Consider the following 14,835-nt stretch of genomic DNA (forward strand, 5'->3'; position numbering starts at 1 on the left):
GACAACCCACTCCAGTATTCTTGCCTGGAGAATCCCACGGACAGAGGAGCCTGGTAGGCTACAGTCCATGGGGTCGCACAAAGTCGGATACGACTGAAGCAACTTAGCACTTACATGAGGTTTAGTTTGATGTTCTTTTGGAGGAGCCTATGGATATCCAGGTGCTTCAGCAAAATTTCTTAAGACAATCCTTCTTCCACTGAATTACTTTTGTAATTTTGTAAAAAAAAAAAATAAGTGTGCAACTATTTCTGGGTTTTCTATTTCGTTCTGTTGATCTACATGTTTATTTTCTACCCAACATGACATTTTTGACTGCTTGAAATTTGGTAAAGTGATTCCTCCCATGTCATCCATTTTCAAAGTTGTTTTTAGCTATTCTAGTTCTTTTGCTTTTCCACATAAATTTTAGAATAATCTTGTCTATATCTATAATATTGCTGGAATTTTTATAAGAATTGCATCAATCTGTACATCAAAGTGTGGATATACTTTTGTATATACTTTTGTGGATATCAAGTGTTTGATATCTGTATATCAAACCTTTACTATGTTGAGTCTTCTCTGGTTCTTTTCCTCAATGTTTTGTAGTGCTCAGTATATAAGTTCTATACATGCATTATTAAATTTATACCTAATTGTTTCATTTTCTTGGCAGCAATTGTAAATGGTATTATGTTTTTGGGGCTTCCCTTGTGGCACAGTAGTAAAGAATTCACCTGCAACACATGAGACTCGGGTTCAATTCCTGACTTGGGAAGATCCCCTGGAGAAGGGCATGGCTACCCACTCCAGTATTCTTGCCTGAGAAATACCATGGACAGAGGAGCCTGGCAGTTCATGGGGTCGCAAATGTTGGACACAGCTTAGTGACTAAAGAACAAATTATGTTTTAAATTTAAGTCTTCACTTGTTCATTGCCCACCATTCCCAGTATTAATATCAATATTAGTCAATATTGAACTAGACATCATGCCTATTGATATAAGAGGGGTAAGTATTTTAAATTGATGGTAATCATGTTATTTTTCAGATGATGAGATTATCTACTTAGGAGAACCAAGAAAATCAACAAAATATTAGAATTAGAAAAAGAATTCAGTAAGTTGTCATGGACACAAAATAAATATCCAAAAATCAATTTGTATTCCTACCTCTCAGAAATAATCAGATAGAAATTACAATGGGGGAAAATATTCCCCTTACAACAACAACAAAATGGTAAAAAAAACCCTCACTAAGAATAAACTGTATCAGAAATATTCATGACTGTAGTAACAGCACTATAAAACTGAACTCAAGGATAGAAAAGAAAATGGGAAATATTCTATTTCTGAATGAGAAGATTCTGTATTGTACAGATGTCATTTCTGATATCTATTTTATACACTTTCTATGTACTGCAATTTTCTACTTAATGCAATTTCTAAACAAAATCCATGTGAGATTTTCTTTGGATTATGACTTTCTTTTTGGATTATGTCATACTGATTCTAAAGTTTGCCGGTGGAAAACCAGGTGGCAGCAGAATAAATTTATGAGAATAGCCAAGAATTATTTTTAGTTTTTATGAATTATTTGAAATTTAGACAAGTTTGAAACATTTTTATTTGTTCTTTTAAGAAAATACTCAGATGTGCAGGCCTGAATTCTCTTTTAAATTGGAATATAATTGACATATAGCATTATATTAATTTCAGGTGTACAGCATAATGATTTAATGTTTGTATATGTTGTGAAATTATTACCACAATAAGTCAACATTCATTACCACACATAGTTACAATTTTTTTCTTGTGATGAGAACTTTTAAGATCAATTCTCTTAGCAACTTTCAGATATACAATATGTATTATTAACTATATGTCACATCATCAGGATTTATTTATTTTATAACTAAGATTTTTTTAAAAACTAAAGAATAGTAGAGTGTTCTTGTCTTAACAAATGTTGAGATGTACTTTAAAATCAGTAAGGAGTCTGGAACAGTGTGGTAGGCAGAATAAGTGCCCCACCTGCAAGGGTGTCCATATCTTTATCCCCAGAGCCTGGGAATTAAAATTGCAGGTGGAATTAGGGTTGCTAAACTTTAAAATAGATTATCCTGGATTATCTGGGTGGGTCCAAGGTAATCACAAGGGCCTTTACAAGTGGAAGGTGGAACCAGGAGTCAGAGAAAGCAATATGGTGACAGAACCAGGGTCAGAGAGATATTATATGTCGGCTTTGTGGATGATGGAAAGGGGACTGTGAGCCAAGGAATGAGAGCAACCTCTAGAAGCTGGAAAAGACAAGACAGTGGTTTTTCTTCTGGAGCCCCAAGAAAGGAAAACAGCCCCGGGAACAGCTTGATTTTAGCCCAGTGAGAGTCATTTTGGATTTCTGATGGATAGAGGTATAAGAGAATAAATCTGTGTTGTTTTAAGTCACTAAGTATGTGGTAATTTGTTATTACAGCAAGAGAAAACTAATATCCAGAGAAACAATTAGTGAAACAAGATAGATGATAAAACAAGCTGATCTATATACAAAACTTTTGCAAGCATTTCCAAACGTGGGCAAAAGATAGATTGTATACATTTTAAAAAATTAGAGGTTTAAATGTGAAAATTTAAAGTTGTAAAAAACTAGAAGAAAATTTAGGAAAATATTATGATAAATCTTCAGGTGACATGGCATTTCTTGTCATTACACCAATGCTAAGAGGAATAAATCTGACATATTTAAGATGTAAAATTAAAGTGCTACCTAAGTCAAAAGACACCATAGACAACAATTTGAAAAGCAAATTTGAGGGGAAATGTTGAAACATATTTTAGGTGGTGGGTAGTGATTTAGTCATTAAGTCGTGTTTGACTCTTGCGACCCCATGGACTGTAGCCCACCAGGCTCCTCTGTTCATGAGATTTCCCAGGCAAGAATACTGGAGTGGGTTGCCATTTCCTTCTCCGGGGGGTCTTCCCAAACCAGGAATCGAGCCTGGGTCTCCTGCACTGCAGGTGTTCTGCACTGCAGGCATTCTCCTGCATTGAAGGCAGATTCTTTACCAACTGAGCCACCAGGGAAGCCTGAAACATGTTGGAGGAGAGGGAAAAAAAATATATTTTCCTTCTACCACTCTATGTTCTTGGCTGGGGCTCTGTAACAAGACAGATTAATAAGAGAAAAACAAGTGCAATTTTATTAATATGTGTAAATCATATACAGATGGGAGAAACTCAGGGATGAGTAACTCAAAGGGATGGTTAGAGCTTGGATTTACATGGGGACTTGGCCTAAAACAAAGGAAAGAGGAGTTTGGGGCTACTGGATGAGAGGAAAGGTATTGGAAAGTGACAAGGGCAAGTATGGTAAATAAGGATGAAGTTTGTTATGCAGGTTTATATATTGTGGATAAGAATTTCTAATGATTTAGTCATCCTTCTCTTCTTAGCTCAGAGAGAGGGTGACACTCTTACGAATGGAGATTTCCTTTATAAATGTAAATTTCCCATACAAAAGGGTAACTTCTACTCTCTCTCTCTCTCTTTCTCTCTCTCTCACTTCCCTAGTGTCTGTTGTTTCTCAAAATGATCAACTTAAAGTAATTTTATGCCAAAGAGGCATATTTTGGGGTGGCATATTCTATTCTCCTATAAAATGCAACAAATTAAAAGTAACTATCCTTAATAGATAACAAAGCTTTAGCAAATCAATAAGAGAGGCTGGAGCAAACTAATGGAAAAAATGTGTTTGGGCAATGACATTACTTCACAGTATAGCACAAAGGGATTAAGAAGTAGAAAGTATGAAAGGAAAAAAGATAAAGCTAATGGAGAATAGATGCTGAAAGTTTCAACATTCATCTAATAGGAGTTCCAAACATAGAGAATAGAAAGGCTGGAAAGAAGGCAGGCAGTACATGAAGAAATAATATTCTAGAATTTTCTGAGCTGAGGAGAGATATGAAACTTCAAACTGAAAAGAAACATTAAGTTCTGAGAATGAATCAAACACACACACGCACATGTGTGCACACACACATATATGAAATAAAAATTATAAGTTAAAAATAAAGTCCCAAAAGATAAGGGGAAAATTCTGAAAGTTTCCAGAGAGAAAATAGAATATAATGGAGTTTTTCAAAGAGCTGATGAGAAATAACTTTGAACTTAGATTTCTAGATCCAGCCAAAATAATCCAGATGAGAGCAAAAACATTTCAGAAAGTTCATCAGACACCCTTTCTGAAAGGATGATTTGGGTATGTGATTCAGCAAGAAGGAAAAAAAAATGGATTTAAGAGGAAGAAGGGGGTTTGGGGGAAACAGTAAAATTTATTTAAAAAATCTAAAATAAGTTTGATTGTAAATTAAAAAAATTACAGTCTTGAAATACAATTCAGCAAATATCAACATGTAAGATGAGAGGAGGGACAGGAGAGAAGATAGAAGTTCTTGTGTTGTTTAAAGGGATGGGTATGAAACCATTTACCTCAGATTGGGACTTGAATCCACGTGGCTGGGACTCAAACCCAGTCAAAACCCTGTTTGGGACTTGAACCCAGCCAAAATCCATGGTACCTGGTTTCAGGACCTAATGTAGCTCAGGTTCTTGATGTCTCATCGCAGAAAGAATTCAGTGAGAGACAAAGTGGTAGGTAAGAAGTGGATTTATTCAGATACAGAGAGAAGCACACTCCACAGGCAAAGTGTAGGCCATCACAGAGGGAGAGTGTGGCCCCGAAATTTGGCGAGGTTAGTTTTTATAGGCTGGGTAATTTCATATGTGAAAGAGTGGGAGGATTATTCCAACTATTTTGGAAGGGGGGCAGAGATTTCCAGGATTTGGGCCACGGCCCACTCCCTGGTCTTTTAACAGTGCCTTGGAACTGTCAACATTCTAGGAATCAGCAAACTAAAATGGACTGGAATGGGTGAATTTAACTCAGGTGACCATTATATCTACTACTGTGGGCAGGAATCCCTTAGAAGAAATGGAGTAGCCATCATAGTCAACAAGATTCCAAAATTCAGTGCTTGGATGCAATCTCAAAAACAACAGAATGATCTCTGTTCGTTTCCAAGGCAAACCATTCAATATCACGGTAATCCAAGTCTATACTCTGACCAGTAATGCTGAACAAGCTGAAGTTGAATGGTTCTATGAAGACCTACAATACCTTCTAGAACTAATACCCAAAAAAGATGTCCTTTTCATTATAGGGGACTGGAATGCAAAAGTAGGAAGTCAAGAAACACCTGGAGTAACAGGCAAATTTGGCCTTGGAGTACAGAATGAAGCAGGGCAAAGGCTAATAGAATTTGTCAAGAGAACACACTGGTCATAGCAAACATCTTCTTCCAACAACACAAGAGAAGACTACACATGGACATCACCAGATGGCCAACACCAAAAGCAGACTGATTATATTTTTTGCAGCCAAAGATGGAGAAGCTCTATACAGTCAGCAAAAACAAGACCAGGAGCTGGCTGTGGTTCAGATCAAGAAATCCTTACTGCCAAATTCAGATTTAAATTGAAGAAAGTAGGGAAAACCACTAGACCATTCAGGTATGACCTAAATCAAATCCTTAACGATTATACAGTGTAAGTGACAAATAGATTCAAGGGACTAGATCTGATAGACAAGAGTGCCTGATAAACTATGGATGGAGGTTCATGACATTGTACAGGAGACAGTAACCAAGACCATCCCCAAGGAAAAAAAAATGCAAAAAAGCAAAATGACTGTCTCAGGAGGCCTTACAAATAGCTGTGAAAAGAAGAGAAGCAAAAAGTAAAGGAGAAAAGGAAAGATATTTCCATTTGAATGCAGAGTTCCAAAGAATAGCAAAGAGAAATAAGAAAGCCTTCCTCAGCGATCAGTGCAAAGAAATAGAGGAAAACAATAGAATGGGAAAGTCTAGAGGTCTCTTCAAGAAAATTAGAGATACCAAGGGAGCATTTCATGCAAAGATGGACTCAATAAAGGATAGAAATGGTATGGACCTAACAGAAGCAGAAGATATTAAGAAGAGGTGGCAAGAATACACAGAACTGTACAAAAAAGATTTTCATGACCCAGATAATCACAATGGTGTGATCACTCACCTAGAGCCAAATATCTTGGAATGTGAAGTCAAGCGGGCCTTAGGAAGCATCACTACGAACAAAGCTAGTGGAGGTGATGGAATTCCAGTTGAGCTATTTCAAATCCTGAAAGATGATGCTGTGAAAGTGCTGCACTCAATATGCCAGCAAATTTGGGAAACTCAGCAGTGGCCACGGGACTGGAAAAGGTCAGTTTTCATTCCAATCCCAAAGAAAGGCATTGCCAAAGAATGCTCAAACTACTGCACAATTGCACTCATCTCACACACTAGTAAAGTAATGCTCCAAATTCTCCACACCAGGCTTCAGCAATACGTGAACTGTGAACTTCCAGATGTTCAAGCTGGTTTTAGAAAAGGCAGAGGAATCAGAGATCAAATTGCCAACATCCACTGGAGCATAGAAAAAGCAAGAGAATTCCAGAAAAACATCTATTTCTGCATTTTATTGACTATGCCAAAGCTTTGACCTTGTGGATCACAATAAACTGTGGAAAATTCTGAAAGAGATGGGAATACCAGACCACCTGATCTGCCTCTTGAGAAACCTATATGCAGGTCAGGAAGCACCAGTTAGAACTGGGCATGGAACAACAGACTGGTTCCAAATAGGAAAAGGAGTATGTCAAGGCTGTATATTGTCGTCCTGCTTATTTAACTTGTATGCAGAGTACATCATGAGAAACGTTGGGCTGGATGAAGCACAAGCTGGAATCAAGATTGCTGGGGGAAATATCAATAACCTCAGATATGCAGATGACACCACCCTTATGGCAGAAAGTGAAGAAGAACTAAAGAGCCTCTTGATGAAAGTGAAAGAGGAGAGTGAAAAAGTTGGCTTAAAGCTCAACACTCAGAAAACTAAGATCATGGCATCTGGTCCCATCACTTCATGGGAAATAGATGGGGAATCAGAGGCTGACTTTATTTTTTTGGGTTGCAAAATCACTGCAGATGGTGACTGCAGTCATGAAATCAAAAGATGCAGCACACCAGGCTTCCCTGTCCATCACCAACTCCCAGAGCTTGCTCAAACTTATGTCCATCAAGTCGGTGAGGCCATCCAACCATCTCATCCTCTGTTGCCCCCTTCTCCTCCTGCCTTCAATCTTCCCCAGCATCAGGGTCTTTCCCAATGAGTCAGTTCTTCACATCAGGTAGCCAAAGTATTGGAGTTTCAGCTTCAGCATCAGTCCTTCCAATGAATATTCAGGACTAATTTTCTTTAGGATGGACTGGTTGGATCTCCTTGCAGTCCAAGGGACTCTCAAGAGTCTTCTCCAACGCCATAGTTCAAAAACATCAATTCTTTGGTGCTCATCCTTCTTTATGGTCCAGCTCTCACATCCAAACATGACTACTGGAAAAACCACAGCTTTGACTAGATGGAACTTTGTCGGCAAAATAATGTCTCTGCTTTTTAATATGCTCTCTAGGTTGGTCATAGCTTTTCTTCCAAGGAGCAAATGTCTTTTTCATGGCTGAAGTCACCATCTGCAGTGATTTTGGAGTCCAAGAAAATGAAGTCTGTCTCTATGGGTGCCTATAAATCCCTATGGGTGCCTGTGTGCTAAGTCACTTCAGTCATATCCAATTCTTTGTGATCCTATGGACTATAACCCACCAGGCTCCCTTCTCCATGGGATTCTCTTGACAAAAGTACTAGAGTGAGCTGCTGTGCCCTGCTCCAGGGGATCTTCCTCACCCATGGATCAAACCTGTGTCTCTTAAATCTCTTGTATTGGCAAGCAGCTTCTTTACCACTAGCACCACCTGTGCTAAGGTGCTTAGTTGCTCAGTCATGTCCAACTCTTTGTGACCCCATGGACTCTAGCCCACCAGACTCCTCTGTCCATGGAATTCTCCAGGCAAGAATACTGGAGCAGGTGGTCATTTCATTCTCCAGGGGATCTTCCCAACCCAGGGATCAAACTCAGGTCTCCTGGGTTGCAGGCAGATTCTTTACTGTCTGAGCCACCTGGGAAGCCCCTATATATCCTTAGACACAGTGAAATAAAAGATTATGAAGAATAAGCAAAGATTGTTTTTAAAACTTGCAGAGAAAAATAGTAGCTTTTTGAGTAAAAAAGGAAGAATAATTAAACTGACTTCAGATCTCTCAAACACCACCACAGAGGCAAGGAGACTGTGCTATAAAACTCCAGTGTGAAAAAAAAAAAAAAACAAAACTCCAGTGTGTTGAAGGAAAGGAACTTTTAGATAGAACAGACTAAAAACAGTCTCAGGCATGCAGGGTCTTGGATGGTTTAAGATAGAGAAAGCACAAACATTAAAGACAGTACAGCAGTACAATGAACATATGATGAAGGAGAATTTTTGTGCATTTGCTCAGTAAAGATTCTTCTTCAATCATTCATTATTGCTATGACATATTTAAGACTTTCTTTTCTCCCCAGATGTTTAGTCGCTCAGTCGTGTCCAACTCTTTCCAACCCTGTAAACTGTAGCCTGTGAGTTTCCTCTGTCCATGGGGATTCTCCAGGGGAGAATACTGGAGTGCGTTGCCATGCCCTCCTCCAGGGGATCTTCCCAACCCAGGGATTAAATCCAGGTGTCCTGCACTGCAGGCAGATTCTTTACCATCTGAGCCACTAGGGAAGTCTTTTTTTTCCTCCCAAGGTGAGTATTATATTAAAATTTGTAGTTCATTCTATTGTATTTCTTTTTGTAAAAAAAAGTTATTTATTTATTCTTGGCTGCATTGGGTCTTCATTGGTGCATGAGGGCTTTGTCTGGTTGTGGCAAGTGGGGGCTATTCATTGTTGTGGTGCACCAGCTTCTTATTGCAGTGGCTTCTCTTGTTGTGGAGCACCAGTTCAGTAGTTGTGGTGCATAGGGCTTCCCAGGTGTGCTAGCAGTAAAGAACCCACCTGCCAATGCAGGAGACTTAAGAGATTCAGGTTCAGGAGATCCCTGGGTCAGGAAGATCCCTTGGAGGAGGGCATGGCAACCTAGTCCAGTATTCTTGCCTTGAGAATCCATTGGACAGAGGAGCCTGGCAGGCTACAAGTCCATAGTGTAGCAAAGAGTTGGACATGACTGAAGCAACTTAGCAAACAGACATATAGTGTGCCTGCAGACACACACACACACACACACACACACACGGGCTTAGTTGCTCCATGGCATGTGGAATCTTCCTGGACCAGGGATCAAACCTGTGTCCCCATCTTAACCACTAGACCACCAAGGAAGCCCCATTTTATTGTATTTCTGATGATTGCTTTATTTGGCATCTTACTATGGATTTATTTGATATTTAGGCAACTACAAACTCCCAGAGAAAGGCAGAAATGGCAATGGAGACAATTAAAGAGATGATATAATTACTATTAAGAATGGTAATATAAAAGAATAACCAAAGGGGGAAATTGTTAGGATATATAAACACAAAATTGAACTTTCCCTGTTGTCAAAAGGGAAAGACTTCCCCTCCATTTTATTTCAAGTATTTCCTTGAGAAATCTAGCATTTGTGAATCCTTCCTCTGCCTCTTTGGTATATATGCACATATTTTTTAAAGCTAAATAAGCCTCTTGCCAGCCCATAAGCCAGTAATGTTTTTCCTGAGTCTTGGAGCCATCTCTTTGAAATGTGGATGTCAAGCAAGATAAGCACCCTGGCTCCCTGTCACATGAGAGTTAACCTAGGTCCCTGGCTCCAGACTGTAAGCACCTGCTGGTCATAGAGATAGGAGTTGAATTTTTCCTCCGGATCCAGCAATTAGCTAGCACAGATGGCTGCTACAGCTGCCTGGTGAATTTAGGACTTGCCTGGGACTATTTGGGGCTTCCCTGGTGGCTCAGCGGTAAAGACTCTGCCTGCAATGCAGGAGACGCAGGTTTGATACCTGGGTTGCCAAGGTCCCCTGGAGAAAGAAACGGCAACCCACTCCAGTATTCTTGCCTGGGAAATCCCACGGACTGAAGAGCTTGGCCGGCTACAGTCCAAGTTGCAAACAGTTTTGCAACTTGTTTTGGTCGCGAAAGAGTCGGACATGACTGAACCACTAAACAACTGGGAGTATTTAGCTCTCACCCTTAAATGCCACTGTGAAGCCAGCAAATGAGCTGCATACCAGGACTTTCTGGCTCCTCCCACCACTTCTGGCTCCTCCCATCACCTCTGGCTCCTCCCATCACTTTTAGCTTGTATGAAACACTACATCTCAAAGTGTGAGATCTGGCTTCCCAAACAGCTTGCTCAAATGGCCAGATGATGCAAATATGGGGGAGTTAATGCCTATAGGATACATTTTGATTTATGAGAAAAGAAACTGGGAGTGAGCCAGACAGATAAATTATCCTTCCTTCTTTTCTCTCATGCACTGTTTCAAGCAGGGTTTTTCTGCATAGTCTGTCTGGAGATGTACTATATGGTCCAAAGGCTGTTTCCTTGGGAACCTGTGCTAAAAACAAGGGCATTCAAACACTTTAAGGCAGGGTTAAGTGTTGATTGTGGAGGACCCAGGTCTGGAGAGAGTAAAATTTTCCCAGTAAGAAAATGGAAAATTTGAGGATTAGGGATAGAGGAAAGCAATAGAAGAACCAGTAGTAGAATAATTAAGGGTGATATTTTTGGACAAAAAAGGCAGTTCAGGTGGCTTTTGCAGCAAACTGCTTAGCTCTGTAAAATATATACTTCCTTCGGTTCTCCCAGTCTCCCCTATGAAATCTTCAATAAATTATCCTTCTGTAATCATTGTCTTATGAAATGAAGTTTCTTTGGAGAATAAAACAGATTGAGTCCTGCACCAAAATTGGTGAAGGGAAACTTCAGAGTAGAGCCTGGGGAAATAGCAGGTCTCAGAGGGTCTAAACCTGCTACATGAAGAAGCCCAGGCTGGCCTATTGGAGGATGAGACCATATGAAGCAAGGACTTATCCTAGCTGAAGCATCAATCCACCTGCCAACTGACTGTAGTTATATTAATGATCCCAGGCAAAACCAGCAGAAAAAAAGCCTGGCTCAGCCCAAATAGCTGACCCACAAAATCCTGAGCAAATCAATATTTTTTGCTATAAGAAGTAATAATAATAGTAATAACCATTTAGAAAATAAAATGGACAAAAATTAAATTTGTATACTGTCAAAAATGCACAATGTATCTAAAACAAGACAGTAGGAACAAGGTGGCAGATACAGCCCATATGCCCACCTCACATCCCACCCAACATCCTATTGATTTGGGAGGAAAAATGTTTTTAAGGATAAATTCTCAACAGTTCAGCTACTCAGTTGTGTCTGACTCTTTGTGGCCCCATGGACTGCAGCACACCAGGCCTCCCTGTCCATCACCAACTCCCAGAGTTTACTCAAACTCATGTCCATTGAGTCGGTGATGCCATCCAACCATTTCATCCTCTGTCGTCCCCTTCTCCTCCGCTTTCAATCTTTCCCAGCATCAGGGTCTTTTCAAATGAGTCAGTTCTTCGCATCAGGTGGCTAAAGTATTGGAGTTTCAGCTTCAGCATCAGTCCTTCCAATGGATATCCAGGACTGATTTCCTTTAGGATGGACTGGTTTGATCTCCTTGCTGTCCAAGGGACTCTCAAGAGTCTTCTCCAACACCACAGTTCAAAAGCATCGATTCCTCCTTGCTCAGCTTTCTTTAGAGTCCAACTTACACATCCATACATGACTACTGGAAAAACCATAGCTTTGACTAGATGGTCCTATGTTGGCAAAGTAATGTCTCTGCTTTTTAATATGCTGTCTAGGTTGGTCATAGCTTTCCTTCCAAGGAGTAAGCATCTTTTAATTTCATGACTGCAGTCACCATCTGCAGTGATTTTGGAGCCCCCCAAAATAAAGTCAGCCACTGTTCCCACTGTTTCCCCATCTATTTCCCATGAAGTAATGGGACCAGATGCCATGATCTTAGTTTTCTGAGTGTTGAGCTTTAAAGCCAAATTTTTCACTCTCCTCTTTCACTTTCATCAAGAGGCTCTTTAGTTCTTCTTCACTTTCTGTCATAAGGGTGGTGTCATCTGCATATCTGAGGTTATTGATATTTTTCCTGGCAACCTTGATTCCAGCTTGTGCTTCATCCAGCCCAGCATTTCTCATGATGTACTCTGCATATGATTTAAATAAGCAGGGTGACAATATACAGCCTTGATGTACTCCGTTTCCTATTTGGAACCAGTTCCTATGCAATACTGCTTTTTATAGCATCAGACTTTACTTCCATTACCAGTCACATCCACTACTGGGTGTTGTTTTTGCTTTGGCTCCATCTCTTCATTCTTTCTAGAGTTATTTCTCCACTGATCTCCAGTAGCATATTGGGCACCTACTGACCTTGTGAGTTCATCTTTCAGTGTCCTATCTTTTTGCCTTTTCATACTGTTCATGGGGTTCTCAAGGCAAGAATACTGAAGTGGTTTGCCATTCCCTTCTCCAGTGGACTACATTTTGTCAGAACTCTCCTCCATGACCTGTCCATCTTGGGTGGCCCTACAGGGCATGGCTCATAGTTTCATTGAGTTAGACAAGGCTGTGGTCCATGTGATCAGATTGGTTAGTTTTCTGTGATTGTGGTTTTCATTCTGTCCGCCCTCTGATGGAGAAGGTTTATGGAAGCTTCCTGACTGACTGACTGACTGAGCAGGAAACTGGGTCTTGTTCTGATGGGCCATGCTCAGTAAATCTTTAATCCAATTTTCTGTTGATGAGTGGGGCTGTGTTCCCTCCCTGCTATTTACCTGGGGCCAAACTATAGTGGAGGTAATGAAGATAATGGCGACCACCTTCAAAAGGTCCCATGCACGCACTCCTTCACTCAGTGCCCCAACCCTGCAGCAGGCCACCGCCAGCCACCGCTGACCCACACCTCCGCCGGAGACTCCTGGACACTTCCAGGCAAGTCTGGGTCAGTCTCTTGTGGGGTCACAGCTCCTTTAACCTGGGTCCTGGTACACACAAGTTTCTGTTTGTGCCCTCCAAGAGTTTATTTCCCAGTCTTGTGTAATTTCTGGCTGCTCTATGGTGGGGTTAATGCTGACCTCCTCCAAGAGGGCTTATGCCATACCCAAGTCAGCTGCACTCAGAGCCTCTGCCCCTGCAGCAGTCCACTGCTGACCCATATCTCCACAGGAGATGCTCAAACACAGTTCTGTCTCAGTCTCTGTGGGGTCTCTGGGTCCTGGTGCGCACAAGGTTTGTTTGAGCCCTCTGAGCATCTCTGGCAGGTATGGGGTTTGATTCTAAATGCGAATTCGCCCCTTTTACCATCTTGCTGGGGCTTCTCCTTTGCCCTTGGACGTGGGATATCTCCTCACAGCTGCTCCAGCTGCCGCACAGCTGCCGCTCCTGTGCATACCATCTTTCTGGGGCTTATCTGACCTTGGACATGGGGTATCTCCTCACTGCTACTTACCTGGGGCTAAACTATGGTGGAGGTAATGACGATAATGGTGACCTCTTTCAAAAAGCCCCATGCACGCACTGCTACACTCAGTGCCTCCAACCCTGCAGCAGGCCACCGCCGACCCACACCTCCACTGGAGACTCCTGTACAGTAACGGCAAGTCTGGGTCAGTCTCTTGTGGAGTCTCTGCTCCTTTCTCAAGTCCAGGAAAATAAGAAACAGTGCTGGTTGGCACTAGAAATACTGAGGCATTCCTGGGAGATAGAAAGAGGTGGGATCAGACTTACACAGACATCCGAGGAGATGAGATCACAACTCTGATTACCAGAGGCAAGAGCCATTCTTTGTAATGAAGCCTTTGAAAAACTCCAAACTTAGAATCAACAGGGAGAAACAGCAGAAGTCGGCCTTAGAATAATCAGGTTAAGTTAATTCAAAGGTTCGTTTGTACACAGTTTTTGAACTGTGGTGTTGGAGAAGACTCTTGAAAGTCCTTGGGACTGCAAGGAGATCAAACCTAAAGGAAATCAGTCCTGAGTGTTCATTGGAAGGACTGATGCTGAAGCTGAAACTCCAATATTTTGGCCACCTGATGTGAAGAACTGACTCCTTGGAAAAGACCCTGATGCTGGGAAAGATTGAAGGCAGGAAGAGAAGAGGACACCAGAGGATGAGATGGTTGGATGGCATCACTGACTCAATGGACATGAGTCTGAGTAAACTCTGGGAGTGGGTGATGGACAGGGAGGCCTGGCGTGCTGCAGTCCATGGGGTCACAAAGAGTCGGACATGACTGAGCGACTGAACTGAACTGTACACTCCACTCCAACACCTCACATATTGACTGGTATCAATCACTTTTGCCGTTAAGGTTAAACTCTAAGAATTGCTTTTTAAAGAATGTGAAAAATCTGCCCAACTTTCTTATAATACCCATGCATCTATGTGTGCCAAATCACTTCAGTCATGTCCGACTCTTTGTGACCCTATGGACTGTAGCCCACCAGGCTCCTCTGTCCATGGGAGTCTCCAGGCAAGAATACTGGAGTGGGTTGCCATGCCCTCCTCCAGGGGATCTTCCCAACTCAGGGATCGAACCCGAGTCTCTTATGTCTCCTGCATTGGCAGGGGGGTTCTTTACCACTAGTGCCACTTGGGAAGCCCATAATACTCATAACAGGCCACAAATACAATCTTGATACATTCCACCACCACTGCCATCACCCCTGGAAAAATGTAGAATCCAAGGGACTTTCTCTGAACATAATATAATAAAATGAAAACAACTTTTTCTCTAGGAACTTTAAAAACACCCTTAAAGACTATCTGAAGATGGCTGTTTGAACAAACT

The sequence above is a fragment of the Cervus elaphus genome, chromosome X, assembly GCF_910594005.1.
Source record: "Cervus elaphus chromosome X, mCerEla1.1, whole genome shotgun sequence".
Taxonomy (NCBI): Eukaryota; Metazoa; Chordata; class Mammalia; order Artiodactyla; family Cervidae; genus Cervus; species Cervus elaphus.